General features: G+C 39.8%; 1 protein-coding gene across 4 annotated transcripts in view; it reads left to right on the top strand.

Moving 5' to 3' along the window:
• The window catches only part of LOC143032313 (organic cation transporter protein-like), a 109,476-nt gene that overhangs the window by 44,719 nt on the left and 44,757 nt on the right, over positions 1-20,000 (top strand). For 2 of the 4 annotated variants that reach the window (XM_076196870.1, XM_076196848.1), the window contains exon 1: positions 12,261-12,412. The exons of the other annotated variants lie outside the window; for them this stretch is intronic. The gene's annotated coding sequence lies outside the window, so the exon portion shown is untranslated. Of the gene's footprint in view, positions 1-12,260; positions 12,413-20,000 lie in introns of those variants that run through there. 4 annotated transcript variants of the gene reach the window in all.

The following is a 20,000-nucleotide window of genomic DNA, read 5'->3' as shown; positions in this document are numbered from 1 at the left end:
ACACACACACACACACACACACACACACACACATATTCAATATATATATATATATATATATATATATATATATATATATATATGAGTGGCAGGGTGGTGAGATAAACACTGAGAATCGTTGAAGTTTTATTAACTGACGTTTCGCTCTTAACAGAGGTTCTTCAGAGTGTACAAACATGATCGGGAAATCAACAGTTATATATCTTACATCATTCCGCGTTTCTTCCTTAACACAGCCCCTCCCTCCCTCTCGTACCCTTCAGCTCCTGTAAGACCATCCAGCCTGACCTTTTGGACAGCTTAATAAAACCATCACGATGGTTACAACAGGGCTGGGATACTATAAAAGCCGCCTCTACTATTTTTCTTGTCTAACCCTTGTTTTAATATTTCCACTCCGTCCCCGTTAGGTAAATATCAAAACAAGGGTTAGACAAGAAAAAAAGAAAAATAGTAGAGGCAGCTTTTATAGCATCCCAGCCCTGTTGTAACCATCGTGATGGTTTTATTAAGCTGTCCAAAAGGTCCGGCTAGATGGTCTTACAGGAGCTGAAGGGTACGAGAGGGAGGGAGGGGGTGGGTTAAGGAGGGAACGCGGAATGATGTAAGATATATAACTGTTGATTTCCCGATCATGTTTGTACACTCTGAAGAACCTCTGTTAAGAGCGAAACGTCAGTTAATAAACTTCAACGATTCTCAGTGTTTATCTTACCACCCTACCACTCATTTTGTCGTCCATACCTCAACATATATATATATATATAAATATATATATATATATATATTTATATATATAAGGCAGGCTGCTATGTCAACGATGGAGAGTAACCTCGAATTCCTAGATATGTCAAAACTGACGGCTAAGGAATTGATGGGACTGGTCGATTTGTGTTTGGACTCAACCTTTTTCAAGTTCAGGGACAAAATATTTCATCAAAAGGTTGGGACGCCTATGGGCTCTCCAATCTCGGTGGTTTTGGCGGAAATGGCCATGCAGCGCTACGAGGAGGAGGTATTGGAGGATGCGCCACCTTCATTGAAGTTATGGGTAAGGTACGTGGATGACGTTTTTGTCGTTATGAATAAAGAAGACGTGGGACCTTTCTTCGAGCGACTGAATACAAAGAATGAAGCCATCCAGTTCGAGATGGAGAAAGAGGAGAACGGCCAATTGCCATTCCTGGATGTCATGGTGACGAGAAGCGGGTCCACACTGATGACGGGGGTTTATAGAAAGGACACCCATACAGACCGACTTCTGGACTATGGCAGCTGTCATCCGGCCACCCACAAAAGAAGTGTGATTAAGACTCTGTGGTCTAGGGTGGAAAAGGTGTGTTCCACGGAAGATAGCAAGAGGAAGGAGAGGAGTCACCTGAAGAAGGTATTTAGGGACAACGGCTACCCGAATTCGGTGGTAAAAAGGTGGACGGCACGACAACAGAGGGGAAGGATGGACGACAGACGACCGGACGCGACGCGGGTCACGGTCCCTTACTTGAAAGGGGCTTCTGAGGTAGCGGCCAGACTGCTAAGGAAACACGGTGTTGAAATAGCACACAAACCGAGGAACACTCTACATAGGGCCCTGACCAAAATTAAGGACACTGTGAGCCAAACGGACCGAATAGGGGTGGTTTACGATATTAGGTGCAAGGACTGCGAGACACATTATGTTGGGGAAACGAGCAAGAAATTGGCGACAAGACTGATAGAACACCAGAGGGCTGTCAGTAGAAAGGACATGAGTTCGGCCGTCTCAAGACACTGCGAGGAAACGGGACACGAAATGGACTGGCAAAACGCGGAAGTGAAATACGGAGGTAGTGGAAAAAGCACCAGGTTATTCTTGGAAGCTTGGTCAAGTGATGATAATAGTGTCAATAGGTGCATCACTTTAAACCCAATTTATAAGGGGGCGAAGGATAGGCTAGAGAGGAAGCTTACTTCTTAATATGTATATGTTGTGTGTTTTATTTGTTTTTGTTTCGAGATGACGGTAGTGTGTTTCTTGATGTGTTTTGTATCATTCCATTTTATTTTCATTTTTATGTATGTAATTTTATTTATTTATGAAATTTACTAACGGTGGTGGCAGGCGGTACATGACTTTTGTTCCGCGTATCGTTGTGGCATGCCACGTCGTACAGCCTTTATGCCCAGTCTTGGGGGACATTTTTTCATACTGCATTTCTTATTTATTTCAATGTGTACTCTTCCTTTTTTTTTTTTTTTTTTTTTTTTTTTTTTTTTTTTTTTTTTTTTTTTTTTTTTTTTTTTTTTTTTTTTTTTTTTGTATGTTTATGATATTGATGGATTTTGTGTTCTTGTTCCAATTTCTTTTATTCGTGATAATACATGCTACGCGGGACATTTGTTCCACGGGAGTGCACAGTGGTGCGACCCATCGGTAGCGGGGTGAATCCTTACAACTTTCACTGTATTTTCTTTATATATATATACATATTTTTCTATGGTAAACTCGGTGAATGTTTTCAAGGAAGTATTGCACCTGTTATTTTACAGTTTTATTTATATTTGTTTCTCATTTGTGTTTTTGATTTGGTTTAACTGCGTTGGATTATAACGGTTACTGTGGAGACCTGTCCCAGTGTACCAAATTCCCCTTATTTGTGTACATTTCCATTGCTACCACTGTATTACCCTGAAGACGAACCCCGGACAGGGTTCGAAACGTCGGAATAAATTGACGAACGTCGAGTCCAGCGTATGCTTTCTCCCATAATATATATATATACACACCTTTGCCACTCTCATTCACACTCATCCCTAACCCTCTCCCTTTCCTGTTCGACAGACATTTATCTTGCACCTAATGACCCTTTTATCCTCTCTAGTCACCTCAGTGTCAGTCTGTAGGCATATAACTACGAGTATGTTAAATCTATAGACAGTGACCAACTACACTAGATTGTCAACACACAAACCCCCAGAGCACGAATAAAAAATAAACTCTAAACGAAACTGATACCCAGAGAGGTGAGTAGATTGAATGGGTTACCTGAAGAGTGAGCGTCAAAACCAATATATAAATTCAAGAGAAAGGTTAAAATTTTGAAAATAAACAAAGGAACATGAAACTCATCGACAACCTTAGATCACACACACACACACACACACACACACACACACACACACACACACACACACACACACACACACATATATGTATGTATATATATATATATATATATATATATATATATATATACATATATATATATGTGCGTAAGTAACCACTAGGAAAAGTAAACTAACGTAGCAAAGCGCTTTCATATAATTACATCTTCACTGCTGATGCAATGAAGGATTTATAATTATAATTCCTTCTTTATATCAGTACTGAAGGTGTAATTATACGAAAGCGCTCTGCTTTGTTAGTTTATTTTTTCTAGTGGTTACTTACACATTTGTCAAGACACGTTCTTAGTGTTTTTATTGCACACACACATACACACACATATATATATGTATATATATATATATATACGTATATATGTATATATATATATATACACACATATATATACATGTACATATATATACATATACATATATATGCATTTGTATATACATACATATATATATATATACATACACACACACACCACACATATATATATATATATATATATATATATGGTGGATGCCCGTTTCAGGATGGAAAAACCCACCAACCTTTATCCATCCTGAAACGTAGTAGCCCAAACGTCCGCTGCTGCGAACGGGTCAGGTCGACATTACTGTAGAGACACGGTAAAGGAAACATGGACTGGAGGTGAAGCTTTTATTCCTGACGTTTCGTCTAACGACTTTCTCAAAGGAATGAGCATACTAGAAACATACAGAGCTTATAAACACGCCTTATGGCTCAAGGGGGTGTGCGAGCGTATAGCGCTGTGTTCTGATTGGCCCGCTGAGACAGCCAATCACGAAGCGCTATATTCGCTGAAGATTTGGCCCAGGTGAATATAGCGCTTCGTGATTGGCTGTCTCAGCGGGCCAATCAGAACACAGCGCTATACGCTCGCACACCCCCAAAAGGTGTTTATAAACTCTGTATGTTTCTAATATGCTCATTCGGGCTTATCTTGATGAGAGATAATTCAGACACCACCGAGGACGGACATACTCGCTCCCAACGTGAACCACGAAGATTTCTCAACGCCGTTACCCGAGCTAAGGGCATTCTCTTCGCCTTCTCGCTCTGACGGTTTTATGCCTCATAGCCCCCCTTTCGACTGTGCATCGCCCTTGGGGTCTTAAAACTTGCGCAGTCGACTGGTGGGGGAGGGAACCCCCTTCCGGTCTCCCGCATTCTAGCGGACTCGGCATAGAATTCGATCCCCGGCGACCGAGCCATTCCAACTCTACCGATAGACACACGGGCACCAGCCAACGTAGCGCTTTCCCTTAACCTCCGTTAGGCCATTAGTAAATCGTGAGCACAGACCGTATCCCATAGCCCCCCACCCACCACCCCCACCCCCAATATAATTTCCCTTACTTTCCTTTTCTTTCTATACACAACACTGACACACACACACACAAACTAACACACACACATTTTTAAAGCCCAATAGCGCTTCGGCGCTATGGGCAGAATCAACATAAGAGAGATCCGGCCCACGGCCGGCCAAACCAAACGCCCTGTAATCTGGAAGCTATTGGCCCAGCTGGAGATAGCTATCCAGAGACTCTTCACGAACGGCACTCAACATACGGCTATAGCAGAGGACAAGATAATCGAAGAACTGACCAAGAAGACAACGAAGACAGCATTTGCAAAAGAAGGACTGGACATTATTGACCCCCCGGAATTGAACGCCAAGAGAACACTGATAGTTAAACAAGTAGACGAACACATATACATTGAAAACCCGGAAGCAATCAAACAAGAAATGGAACGACTTAACTCCTACATGAAAGTTGTAAACATCATCAAGATGCCCAACACGAAGACCATCATTAAAGTAAAGCTGGAAACAACCACAATGGTGACGACGAGCTTGAACAGAGGCATCCTAATATTCAGCCAGTCATTCCCCCCACACACACTAAGTCAAGAAACATATATACACTTACCACAATGCACACGCTGTTATGCTTATGACCACACACTCAAACATTGTCCTCAACCAACCACATACACCATATGCTCAAGCTGCTGCTCAAGAGACCACAGAAACAACAATTGTCACAACGCTCTCAAGAAGTGCATCGCCTGCGGCCTCAACCACCCTACAGTACGTACGCAGCTCGATGCCAAGTAAGAAAAGACTTGATAAAGAAGAAGATACAAGACAATAAAGTACAAAACACACACACACACTCCAACACTTCATATGCTAACGTAGCCACAGGAAACACTGCTCAGTCTTCCCCCACACCAACACCCAACCCTATAAACCTGAAACACCTCACTGTCATAAACACAGCAATCATACACGCCAACATTAATGAAGCAGCACAACCTGGAACATTCCAACAGACAATAGATGACTATCACAAAGCAAATGGATTCCCTACAATCATAATCCCACCCTCTGTCATGAAACCCACAGCAGTACTAAATATGATCAACAACACTACCCCTCCCCAATCACAACCAGAATCAATGGAAACTGAAGAACAGAGAAACAAAAGACCACACAACACAGAACATACATCAGTAACAGAACAACCCACAAAGTCAAAGAAAACAGACCACAACACAGACACAATTCAAATAATAACACCCAACACAACAAAAATGACAGACGAAGAAATACATCAAAACGTACACACACTCCTACAAAACAAAAAGATCAAATACATTTACACCAAGGAAATGCCTGAGGAAACTGTAGACACTTTGATAACACAAAACCTAATTGACCTGACCAAAGCCCCTATACAAAGACTGACAGAAACAACATACAGAAAAACACAACAGGGATACTACGACATTCGTAAATACAAACCAACAGACACACCTCACTGGACAGTCAACAGCCAATAAACCAAGCAAACATGGACACAATACACATAATACAACACAACGTACAACACCGGACATTCCACAGAAGAAACCAATTAAGCAACCACTACCTAACACAAACGGTATCAGGACAACTGCCCCCGGGACAACTGCCCCCGGGACAATTGCCCCCCGACAACTGCCCCCGGGATAATTGCCCCCGTAGGACAACTGCCCCCGTAGGACAACTGCCCCCGACAACTACCCCCTGGACATTTGCCCCGACAATTGCCCTGGAATTTGTTGCCAATTACGTAATTACTTTCCAGTAATTTCCTGAGTAACTATTTATATAAAAAATTCTTCATAGAGAAATGGTAGTAAATAAGAACTATTAAAACAATGTTTTATTATTGTTAATAAAAGTACATGATTTTAAAAAGAACATTATATACTCAAATTTGTTGCCATTTACGTAATTACTTTCTAGTAATTTCCTGAGTAACTATTTATAAAAAAAATCTTCATAGAGAAATGGTAGTAAATAAGAACTATTAAAACCAATGTTTTATTATTGATAATAAAAATACATGATTTTAAAAAGATAACATTATATACTCAAATTTGTACATATATAAGTTGCAAAAATATTGAAAAAGGATTTAACTACTAAAATTTTAGATTGTGGGCTATGTATCTAAAAAATTCCAATACATCGCGGTTCTGAAAGTCTTGCACAATGTTTGATATTCTTATGCTAGAATCCTGATAGCGTTTCCGCTTAGGAGGTACTGGCTGCCCAGCAAGTATTTTATTGATTATGACGCTGGATAGTGCCTGTTCTCTCTTCAACACCCCCAGAAATTTTCATATATTTGGATGAAATGACGTAACGCTTGCTTGCATATGGTTATGCCATCCTTCTAAGGCGTTGTTTGTTCGAGGTAAAGCTTCAACAACACAAGTATACATACTCCACATGTTTACAGGGAAACGTGGCTGTCTCCTTGTATGTCGACGTCTTCTGCCGATGTATGTATCTTCAAAATAATCTATTATAGCATCATTCTCAGGTGGTAACGTCTCTTGCAGTTTCTCAAATGCTTCAATAACTTTTTCTGGGGGAACTAACGCCAAAGCAGGAATCATACGGATTTGTAGGGGGGGCAGTTGTCCGGGGGCAGTTGTCCTACGGGGGCAATTGTCCCGGGGGCAGTTGTCGGGGGGCAATTGTCCCGGGGGCAATTGTCCCGGGGGCAGTTGTCCTAGAACCAACACAAACACCAGACATTATATTACTCAACTCTATAGGGAGACACACAGTTTAAATATTCAACTACAACACACACAAACTAAACACGTACAATGAAGACAACGCAGGAATAGCCATAGCCATAAAACAAAACATAAAATACAAACTATTAGACGACTTTGACGAAGACATGTTAGCCATAGAAATACACACAAACAAAGGACCCATAATTATAGCCACAACATACCTCCCACCACGAAGACCATACCTACCAACACAAGACATACTGAAAATCACACAGAAACCACAACCAACATACATCATAGGAGACTTTAATGCAAAACATAAAACACTAAAACACACATACAATAATCACGTAGGTAAAAACATACACCAACTAATAACACAGAACCACCTCACCTTCCTAGGCCCAGACTTCCCAACATGCATTTCACACTTCAGAACAAGCAACCCATACATGATATTCACCAACCGACACCACCACCTCACATACAGAATACACCCAGGCGACATAACCTCATCAGATCACATACCACTACATTTCACACTTTCCACCACAGCAATCACAATTCCCACACCACCTAGACTACTATACAAAGAAGCAGACTGGAAGAAATTTAAAACAACACTAGAAACAACAACAGAAGAATACAACACAGAAACACATATCAACACAAACACACAAATAAAGGACACAAAATACATAGACGACAAAATAGAAAACTGGTACAAATTGATACACAACGCAATCACACAGAGTATACCTACAACATACCACAAACAACTACCCACCCCCAAAACATCTAAAACTTTAAAACAATTAATATGGAAGGCAAACAACATAAAAAACAAAGCCATAATAAAAAACAACTGGACTCCACACACAACACAAACAATTAAACAATTACAAGCACAAATACTAGAGGAACACAAAACAAACTACGAAGAGACATGGAACAAATTAATATCAAACATTAAATTCAACCCCAAAAAACCACAAGACTTCTGGAACACAATTAAGAAACTACAAGGATCTAACACTAACACTTCACCATACATAACACATAACAACGACAAACTACAAGACGCCAAAGACAAAGAAAACGCATTCAGACAGGTATGGCAAAACATTTTTCAAATCACACCAGAAGAAAACACACAATTTGACACAAACCACGAAACCAAAATTCTCACACACATAACACAACACTACCACCAAACACAACCTTACGCAAACATAGACTTAGACAGACTAGACACTGACAACTACACCGGACAACCCATACAACTAGAAGACGTTAAAAACATAATCAAACACACCAAAAATAAAGCTCCAGAACAATCAGGCATAACGAAACAAATACTCGCACACCTACCAAACATAACAATACAACTACTCACAGATATATACAACGAAACACTAAGCCTAGGATACTTTCCACAAAAATTCAAAAACTCAATCATCACATTCATACCAAAACAAAACAAAGACACCACACAAATGCAAAACTACAGACCTATATCACTACTAGAAACACCGGGAAAAATATATGAAAGATTAATCACAAACAGACTCATGGCACACCTACATGAACACGACATGCTAAACCCTAACCAACATGGATTCACACCTGGCAAAGGAACACACACAGCACTCGCCATCATATATGAAACAATCGCAGACACACAAAGACATAAACATGCATGCAACATAATATCACGCGACATATCCAAGGCCTTTGACAAAGTATGGCACGAAGGCCTTAAATACAAAATACTTCAAACACACCTTCCAGACACCATCACGAAAACACTGTTTAGCTTCCTAGACAACAGAACAGCAAAAATCAAAATAAACCACTACATAGGACCATCCTTCCCTCTCCACAGCGGAGTTCCACAAGGAAGCGTTCTCTCCCCAACACTATTCAACTTATACACATCAGACATACCACCACCTTCACACGGAAGCTACACTATGCAATACGCAGACGACGTCACACAGATAATCACATACCCTAACACAACAGGAAAACACATGCTTGCCAGGAAGACAGAACACGAAATCAACAAAATTAACACATACGAAAAACAATGGAAACTATCTACAAACACAAACAAATTCAAATTACTAGCCATCTCAACACGCCAACCACCACCAATAAAAATAAACAACAACATAATACCATACAATAAACAAGCACACATCCTAGGCCTCACCATCAACACACAGGGAATAAAACCTCACGTCAAAAACAGAATACAAATCACAAACAACACACTCAATAGACTTAGACGCTTCAGAGGACTCACAACAAAAACACAAATAAAACTCTACAAAACACTAGCAAGACCACAACTAGAATACCCCCCAATAATCACAGTCACAAGCACACACACACACATCAAACAAATGCAAACATTACAAAACAAAACATTAAGAAAAATATTCAAACATAAACCACCATACCTAGAAACACAAGAACAACTTCATGAAACAGCAAACATAGAAACAATACACTCAAGACTAATAAGACTGAGTGTTAAAGCTTGGAATAACATACTAACAAACAATATACCCTAAATCTAAATGAATAGCCGACGTAGGATCCTATACGTGATGTACAAACCAAATAATTGTCAATTCAACATAGATATGACAGACATTCAAAAAAGAATACCTTACGCAATAAAGTACTACTAGAACTATTAGCAGTAGTACCATAAAACGAAAAGACACACTTTAAGAAATCTATAGAGATTTCAACCAGAATAGGGGCTATAATGATAATAATAGATAAAAAGGCATCGGCGAAACGAGACGCCAGTCCTTAAGGGAAAGGAGAGGGGTGATCCGAATACAAAATAAATGCGACAAAAGAAATTCAAGATCCACGACCGTTTCGTCAGTACTGGAAGATACATTCAAACTAAGAGACGTAAATAAAAATGAGTTCCAGCAGTTCATATAGTGTGGATATGGGCTATAAGACATGTTACAAGATGCACAAGCCATATAATGTGCAGAAAAGAAAAAATTGATCTAGTTTACAGGTACATTGTTACAAAAAATACAAGTACCTGCCTATACAATAAACAAAAATATTACACGTATACACACACTCAGAATTACGCACAAATTAGAATAGAGACTGAGCTGGCCTAGTACCGTCGGGGAACCACCAGGTCGTGAATCAGGTCGTTACTTTTGTACGGTCTGGCTGGCTCAAGGCTATCGTCTTTGCTTCATGATAGGCAGTCGCTAAGGCGAAGGTTCGAGTCCTTGCGGTGGAACTTATTTTCATTTGTCAAAATGACATACATATACAGTATGTATATGTATATGTATATGTCTAAGTCTAAATAAAAATATTCTTCTAAAAACCGCTGTGGAAGTCGGGGACAGGTGGTATTACGGTGACACTTTGTCCTAAAAATATTCTTGAAAAAGCGCTTGGGTAAGTCGGGGTCAGGTGATATTCTTCTTCTTCTTCTTCTTCTTCTTCTTCTTCTTCTTCTTCTTCTTCTTCTTCTTCTTCTTCTTCTTCTTCTTCTTCTTCTTCTTCTTCTTCTTCTTCTTCTTCTTCTTCTTCTTCGCGTTCTTTTTCGCGTTCTTCTTCGCGTTCTTCTTCGCGTTCTTCTTCGCGTTCTTCTTCTCGTTCTTCTTCGCGTTCTTTTTCTTCTTTTTCTTCTTTTTCTTCTTCGCGTTCCTCTTCTTCTTCTTCTTCTTCTTCTTCTTCTTCTTCTTCTTCTTCTTCTTCTTCTTCTTCTTCTTCTTCTTCTTCTTCTTCTTCTTCTTCTTCGCGTTTTTCTTCTTCTTCTTCTTCTTCTTCTTCTTCTTCTTCTTCTTCTTCTTCTTCTTCTTCTTCTTCTTCTTCTTCTTCTTCTTCTTCTTCTTCTTCTTCTTCTTCTTCTTCTTCTTCTTCTTCTTCTTTCTTCACTCTTCATTCTTCATTCTTATTATTCTTATTCTTCTTATTCTTATTCTTCTTCTTCTTCTTCTTCTTCTTCGCGTTCTTCTTCGCGTTTTTCTTCGCGTTCTTCTTCGCGTTCTTCTTCGCATTCTTCTTTGCGTTCTTCTTCGCGTTCTTCTTCTTCGCGTTCTTCTTCGCGTTCTTCTTCGCGTTCTTCTTCCTCGCGTTCTTCTTCCTCGCGTTCTTCTTCGCGTTCTTCTTCGCGTTCTTCTTCGCATTCTACTTCGTGTTCTTCTTCGCGTTCTTCTTCGCGTTCTTCTTCCTCGCGTTCTTCTTCGCGTTCTTCTTCCTCGCATTCTTCTTTGCGTTCTTCTTCGTGCTGGGGATCCCGTGTTGGGGTTCCGCCCCGAGGCCGAGGCCGAAGTGGAAAACGAGGGATTAGAGCGCGGAAAGCTGCGGCCGTAGGCCGCTGTTTGCGCAGCCAAGCCTCCGGCGAAGCCGGGGAGGGCGAAGTCCACGGCTTGTATATATATATATATATATATATATATATATATATATATATATATATATATATATATGTATGTATATATATATATTTATATATACATTCATATATACAGTATATATATATATACATATATATACATATGTATATGTATAATATATATATGTATATGTATATTTATAATATATATATATACATACATATGTATAATATATATATGTATATATATATATATATATATATATGTATATATATAAATATATGTAAATGTATATATATATATATATATATACATATATATTCATACATATATGTGTATATATATACATATATATGTATATATATACATACATACATATATATATATATATATATATATATATATATATATATATGTATGTATGTATGTATGTATGAAATAAAAACACTAGAAACGTGTGTTCCACATATACGAGCGCGCGCGCGCGTGCGTACATGCGTGTGTGTGTGCGTGCGCACTCGTATTTGTGTGTGAACAACTGCATCACACAGTGAACTTGGTATGAACGATTCGTTCCCTGACGCCGTCTTGCCACTGAGCCCTTGGGAGCCCTCCCTCCTTCGATTGCGTAAGGCTGCTCCGTTTTCGCGGCTCTCTTCATCTGGCACCAAACAGTAGTCGTCAAGTTGTCCTCGCGAGCACAGGTCAGGGAAGCTACGATTACCGTCATCGCTCTGTGTTCAACCACGGCAAGGTAGAGACTGTTCTGACATTTACATTTCACAAAGTAGTTAGAAGAAAAGTGGTTTCAATATCGTTAAGAAAAATCTATCGAGATGTAATTCTTACAACTCATGTCGCTTATTTTTTGTTTCTTTGTTTATTTGATTATATTCATGTTATTGCAATATGCAGGAAAGGAGTTAAGCATGTAGGGTCTCCTCTCATACTCTCCAGTTGTCATAAATCATCTTAAAATACATATTGGTTCTAGCTTGTGCTATTTCATCTCCTCGGCTATTCTAAGCGTCTAAGCATTTGCATAGAAAACTGAAATTTCTCACACATTCCAGTCACTTATTCTCTAATTGCTACACTTCATTTCAAATTGATATATGGTTCTAGGTTGCGCTATATCAACTTATTGGCTATTCCAGGATTTTACGCATTTGTGTAGTTTTTTTTTTTTTTTTTTTTTTTTTTACATCGTTCAGACGTATGGACTTTTAACTTGTATTCATGAGCTTATGTTGTCCTACTCTCTCAAAGCAAGAAATATTCTTTGTCAGATCTGTCCACCCTCTTCAATGATCTGAACACTGAAAGCAAGTTCACTCTCTCTTTTCGAATCCTCAGTGCTGGCAAAGTAAGTAACAGTTTCTCCTCATGCAATTCATATGCAGGGCTGGGAATTATTTCGGTTATTGTTTCATTCTTTCGATCTTGCTTTTATTTTTCATGTTGTGTGGAGGCCATGCCACCGCAGCATATTGGAGTGATTAGGGTTTCTATGACTCTTGTTGCGATGGATTGTAGTTTACAGGCGATTATATTCTTGAGAATAATCATGGGTTGTTCTAGTTAGTCGATTTATTTTTCTTATACTTATTTTTGCTAATTTTCTCTATATTTAAGTATTTGTTTGTTTTATATATAATTTCTATTTCCTTATATGTTTATCTTTTTTGTTTATCTATCTAATCTTTTATTTATTAATTTATGCGTTTATTGATCTATCTATTTATTTACCTATTTTGTTTTTATATTTATCTATTCATTTATTTATCTGTTTGTCTATTTATTTATTTACTTATTCATTTATGTATCTACTTATTCATTCATCTATTTAACTATTTATTCATCTTTTGTAGGGAGTTGCAGAGAGATCATAGGGATATTGGTGTTTTGCCATTCAGGATTTGGTGTAGTGTCATTGTTACTTGCGGGTTAGATGACATGTTTGGTAATTGTATCGGGGTGTTGTGTAAATTGGTCATTCTAGTAGTACGAGTGTGTGTACTAATGTGTTGGAAATTATACTTTTTCAGGCAGGAGGGATGTTTCCTGTCACAAGGTGGACATGTGTGAGGTGGGAATGTCTTATTCTTAAGCGTGATAGTGCAGTTTCAAAACGTCGGTTATGTTGATGTGAGGACAGCCATGAACCATGAAGTATATAGGGGGTAGATTGATGTTATGGAGTTCGACGGATGTTGTTTCCAGCGCTTTGGAGTGTATACATCGGAAGGAGTGAATGCCGCCTTTCGAGCAACCTTATCAACTTGCTCATTACCGGGGAGACCAGCATGAGATGACACCCAGCAGAAGGACATATATGAAGCGAATGGAGAGTTGAATGACCCATGACTGGATTTTGTAGATCAGTGGGTGGCGGGACTTGAGAGTGGAAGGTGATTCTAGGGTACTTCGTGAATATAATATGATTATATAGAGAGCAGGAGGTGGTTGTGGATTCTATGTAAGAAGGTCAAAGACGGCGAGAAAGTTAGCGGCGGGTGGAATCCGGATCTTGTTTTAAGTTTGGGACACTGCTGCGTAACCTACTTCGTACTTCGTAGGTAGAACAGGAACTATCGGCATGTCTGTTGACACCTGTTCAGTGAATAGACGGGCGTAGAAGTTCCTTTTTTAAGTAACTAAGTTCAGGCAAACGGGTGTTCTGAGAAGGACTTTGTTGGCAAGTTCCAGTGTAGATAATAGGTCTGCCAATCTTTTGTTATTGAGATGAACTTTTCTTTGGTGCATGTCAAATTCTCGATGGGTTGTACAGGTTTTAATACTGTGGGGGAATGGGTTGGTATGGGTTCTCTTGATGCAGTAGAACTGTTTTGATATGTAGTTGGTATTTTATTACAGCTTGTATCTACTGCTTTAATGCTGCGAGTGGTCCGATGGGTATTGTGGATAGAGAAGATTCATATCGGTTGTTTGGAGAGAGAAGAGTTTGTTGGCACATTTGGTGTGAGGAATCTAGTGGCGCTGTGTAGTTGATGTACTCCATTACATCTTCCGTGGTTTTTCCTGGAAATCTGGAACTTTTCTTGGGCTGGAAAGGTTGTGGATGTTGGGGCGGGTGAAAGGATGGGGTTGGATGGGTGTGTAGATAAAGCCCCAGTCACACCAAGTTTACGACCCGTTTTCGACCACCTTCGACCGAAAATCAAGCGATCGGTCGGCGACACAAAACCTATGGAAGGAATTGAAATGAAAAAAGTTAAATGTAGTTGATAAGATGAAAATTTATGTACTGGTGACCATTCAATGTGTGTTGTAATATGTCTATCTAAATATCTATCGACCTATCTATTTATCCATCTTATCACCGACTACCAGCGACTTCCAAAAACTACCTGGAACTAGCCAGCGACCACCTGGTCGCCGGTGGTCGGAAACAGGTCGTAAGCTTGGTATGACTGGGCCATAAGGATTATGGTAGACAGGCGGTGTCTTCTCGAATAACAATTTATTATTTTCTGTCCACTGAACGGCTTTCTTCATAGATTGTTTTATCTGTGAGTACTCCATTCCTAATAATTGTCTCCACTTATTTTGTCGATATGAAATCAAACAACCATGTGTGTGTATTCATATGCGTGGAGAGAGTGAGTGGTTCGAGGTAAAGGTCGGACTTCGTCAAGGATGCGTTATGTCGCCCTGGCTGTTCAACTTATACATGGATGGGGTGGTGCGAGAGGTAAATGCAAGGGTAGTGGGTCAGGGATTGGAGATGGTTAAAGAAAATGGAGAAAAGTGGGAGGTGAGCCAGCTGTTGTTTGCGGACGACACTGCGCTTGTGGCAGGATCGGAGGAGGGATTGAGGAAGATGGTGGCAGAGTTTGGGAGAGTATGTGATAGAAGAAAGCTAAAGATAAATGTGGGTAAAAGTAAGGTGATGAGATGTACAAGGGGTGAAAGTGGCAGTAGACTGGAAGTGAGCATTTAGGGAGAGCGACTGGAGGAAGTGCATAGTTTTAGATACTTGGGTGCAAATGTGGCAGGAAAAGGTGGAGTGAAGGTGGAGGTAGAATGTAGATTGAGAGAAGCGAGTAAATGCCTTGGTGGATTAAAGAGTGTAATGAGGAATAGACATTTGGGAATGAATGCGAAGAGGAGACTGTATGAAGGAGTGATTGTGCCAACAGCACTGTATGGGGCAGAAACATGGAACATAAGAGAAGAAGAGAGAAGGAGTTTGGATGTGTTTGAGATGAGGTGTCTGAGAAGTATGATGGGGGTTACTAGGCTAGATAGAGTGAGAAATGAGGAAGTGAGGAGGAGAACAGTGGTGGTATTGGAGCTGGGAGATAGAGTTGATGAAAGAATATTAGGATGGTTTGGACACATGGAAAGAATGAGTGAAGAAAGACTAGTAAAAGAGGTATGGAAGGCAGATGTGGAGGGGGTGAACATGAGGGGACGTCCTAGAATGAGGTGGATGGATGGGGTGAAGGGGGCTTTGGGGAAGAGGGGAATGTCTGTTGAGGAAGGACGAAGAGGACAGAAGATAGGGGTGAATGGAGAATGGTTGTACTGTATATGGATGATGTTGTGATTGCATGAGGTGGAATGGGCGGGGGGGTGGGGGGTGAGGTAGTATGTGTGAGCAAAATTTGACGCAGCCCGAAGGGATTTCTCCCCGTCCTCTCCTTTTATGTAATGGGGGGACGGAGAGGGGGGGTCGCCGATTTAATGAAACGGCCTTGCTGTGGATGTGTTGTGTCTTGCGACACTGCTTCTGACCCAGGGCAGTGGACAAGGTGCAGGGATGACCCGTCATCCAGGAGGTGCTCAGATAAGAGGGAGGGTGGAGGGGTGTGGAGTGTATTCAGGGATGGAATGGGTGGAAATGATTTTATGCCTTTCCCTTTTTGGTTACCTCCCTTGTAAGGGGGAAAAGCCTTGGTATATGTATGTATGTATGTATTCTCAGCCGTCGCCTAACGCTTCATCTCCAACAGAGAACGCTTAAAAATAATTTTCATTACGAGCACCAGTCTACCCTTGATAGAGCAACCATTGTTAACAACACTGAAGTAGTTACCCAATTTAATGACATTAAAAAAATTAAAAATGTTAGAAGCTATATATATTAGAGAGTGGGTTCCTACCATTAATATTCAGTCTAATATAGTAACAGCTATTCCCTTATTCAATAGCTCTACAAGACATGGGAGAACTAACCCTACCAACACTGGAATTGTGTCCACCCCTTTTGCCTTGCCCAATGCCCCAACTCCTCCTCCCCCCACCTCTGAGAAGATCAGCTCGGGTCAGGTCGGCGGCCTACACACTAATGTAAGCCTTTCCATGTCACCTTTGTACTTGTTTATAAGGTATATGGAAACGCGTCGACTTATCCATTCTGCAAAAATGTAGTTGTTCTGTGCCTATTCGATCGCCTTGATTTGTGATTTACTATTTTGAGAATGACTCATTGAAGTCGAAACGTCAACTTATGTGAAATTAGAGATATATATAGGTATATATATATATATATATATACATATGTATATATACATATATGTATATACATACATACATATGTATATACATATATATACACACATATATACAGTATATATATATGTATATATACATACATATATTTATACATATATATACTGTATATATATATATATATAAATGTATATATATATGATATATATACATTATATATATATATGTATATATATATATGTATATGTATATATATATATATATATACATATATATATATGTTGTACGTCTCTACATGTAGAGGGGAACCAAACTCTTCTTCGTTTAACCAGTTTAATGGTCAGATCTCTTCTGATGCAAAAAAAAATTGGTAAGTCCTGAGGAAAACTCCTGAGGTCGCCAGACGTCTCTCATGTAGTTTTTCTGTGCCTGTTCTATTGTGTTGATTTGTGATTTATTATTTTGAGAATGACTCCTTAAAATCGAAACGTCAACTTGTGTGAAATTAGAAATGTATATGTATATATATATATATATATATATATATATATTGTGGTTCTACGTCTCTACATGTAGAGGGGAACCAAACTCTTCTTCGTTTAACCAGTTTAATGGTCAGCTCTCTTCCGATACAAAAAATATTGGTAAATCCTGAGGAAAACTCCTGAGGTTCCCAGACACCCCAACAACAATTTTACAGAAAAAGGTGGCACCCTCGAGGGGTTGCCAGAAAGGAAAACGTTACAAGAACGTTGAGACGGTTTCTCTGGAGGTCCAAGGCGTGAAATTTCCCAGCCGTCTACACAGCAGGACGTTTGGCTTCGTATAACGGGACATCACACGCTGGTTGGTGAGACTGCCTGGCACCCTGGACCTTTTTCTCCCAAGTGGTCATCTTCGGAGTCATAAAGTAGGCATGGCGAGCTATCCTGAGTGCCTGGTTGAAAGACTTTTGAAAGCCCCTTCACGCACGATGTGATGAAGTGCTCTGGCGCCGATAACAGTGCTCGGTCGGCAATCACTCACCGTCCTCGGTGAGCCTGTGCTTATAGAAATAAGAAAAAAATACACGCACACAAAACAAGGCCGTTTTCATGGCCTTGACATGAAGGGTACATCAGGGAATTATACATGAATAGTACACATGAATGACATAGAAAATAAACTTAATTGTAAAAGTAAGCGGAAGTAGATATCATTTTTGTTCACCTAGGCAAAATTATACATTTATGAAGTTGTTGCTCGATTTCGAAGACTATAGCGGGGAAGTAGCAATGGGGGAATTGGAGAAGAGGATTGATGACTGTCCTCTATATCAGGGGTAGTGTGAGCTTGTGAAGGCACAGCTTCTATGTCGAGGACACGGGGGACTCTTTTGATGTGATCTTTGTGCAAGACGGTCTCCGTCAGATTTTACAAACTGAGTACTTTTACATTGTTCTTTGGTTCATGTCCAATGATGCGATAGGGTCCAGAGAATTTAGGTGGCAGCTTGGAGGTGGGGGTGTGGAGAAGGGTGTAAACAATGTCTCAAATTTCAAAGATACCAGTTCAGGCTGATATGTTGTGCAAACGGTCTCTTGCGTCCTTAGATGGAGGGTATTATGTATTCTTTTGAAAAGGTTATTGAAATTTGCCACTTTAACCTTTACAAAATCATTGAAGTTGTAAATGGGAGGTAAATCTGAAAGAAGAAGATCACATGGAAGCCTTTTGTCTGAGGCAAAAAGGACAAAGTGGGATGACTCCGATATTGACTTATTCATGGAGCTATTCAAACATGCCTGAATCATGGGGACATGCTCATCCCAGGAAGGGTGAAGATCAGAAGCAAGATGTCTAGGAACATTGAGAATCTTTCTATTTCTTGATTTAAAAATAATCACAAATGTGCGGAAGAATCTCATTGTTGAATTCAGTCCCGTTGTCAGAAAGTAGAGTTTTGGGTGTAGTAAAGGAGCATACGAGTTTGTTAATGTCTTTGCTACGTGTTGTGCTGTCTTGTCTAGTAGGGGAGAAAGAATACACAGATAAGGAGATACTTGTTTCTGGTATGTGTCAGTGGTAACTTAAAAAGATCAATAGCGACTGTGTCGAATGGTTTAGAAGGTGTAAGGTAAGTTAGAATTGGAACACGGCCGTTGATATGACCTTTGTGACTCACGCAAGATTAACAAGCGTCGATGTTCGCGTGTATATCCTTCCTCATTGTTAACAAAAATAGTGCAATTTGGCATGTGTAACGCATTTCTCCTTGCCAGGGTGTGCAGCAATGGGTGAATCGTGTATAAGTCTTAAAACTTCTGGAGTGAAATCCGTAGGGACTACAAATTGGAACACTGATGTGTTATGTTCCTGTTTGTTCGTTAGTGTTGCTTTGTGATACAGAATGCCATCCACTAACGTATAGTTGTTGAGATCTGGAGGAAAGTTTCGTGTCAGTTCTGTCTGCAGATTCGAGGAAATATATGACACATTTCCAAAGAGGGCCTGGTCTCTGCGCTATGGCTACGCGCGTTTAAGTAATAGTTACTGAACTTAGATTTTGAGTGATGGTCGCAATATGGCGACTAAGAGTATTTGCAACTAAGTTTGTTTTTCCTTGAACAAAATAAAAAGTGGGCATGAACTCTTGTATGGTAAGGAACCAGCGGTTAAGTTTTCCTGAAAGATTCATTCCTTTGAATAGATGTAAGATTGGTTGATGGTCTGTATATATGTGTATTTTGTGACCAAGTATGATGTCTGAAGTGTTTGAGTGTGTATATAACTGCTAATGCTTTTATGTCTGTGATTGAGTAATTTCTCTCGTGATTGTTGAGTGAGCGACTCGCATAGGTAATTGCTCTGAGTTTATCGCCTTG

Source organism: Oratosquilla oratoria, chromosome 1, assembly GCF_046742065.1.
Source record: "Oratosquilla oratoria isolate Oo_2021 chromosome 1, ASM4674206v1, whole genome shotgun sequence".
Lineage (NCBI taxonomy): Eukaryota > Metazoa > Arthropoda > Malacostraca > Stomatopoda > Squillidae > Oratosquilla > Oratosquilla oratoria.
This window is presented reverse-complemented; position numbering and strand designations above follow the sequence as displayed.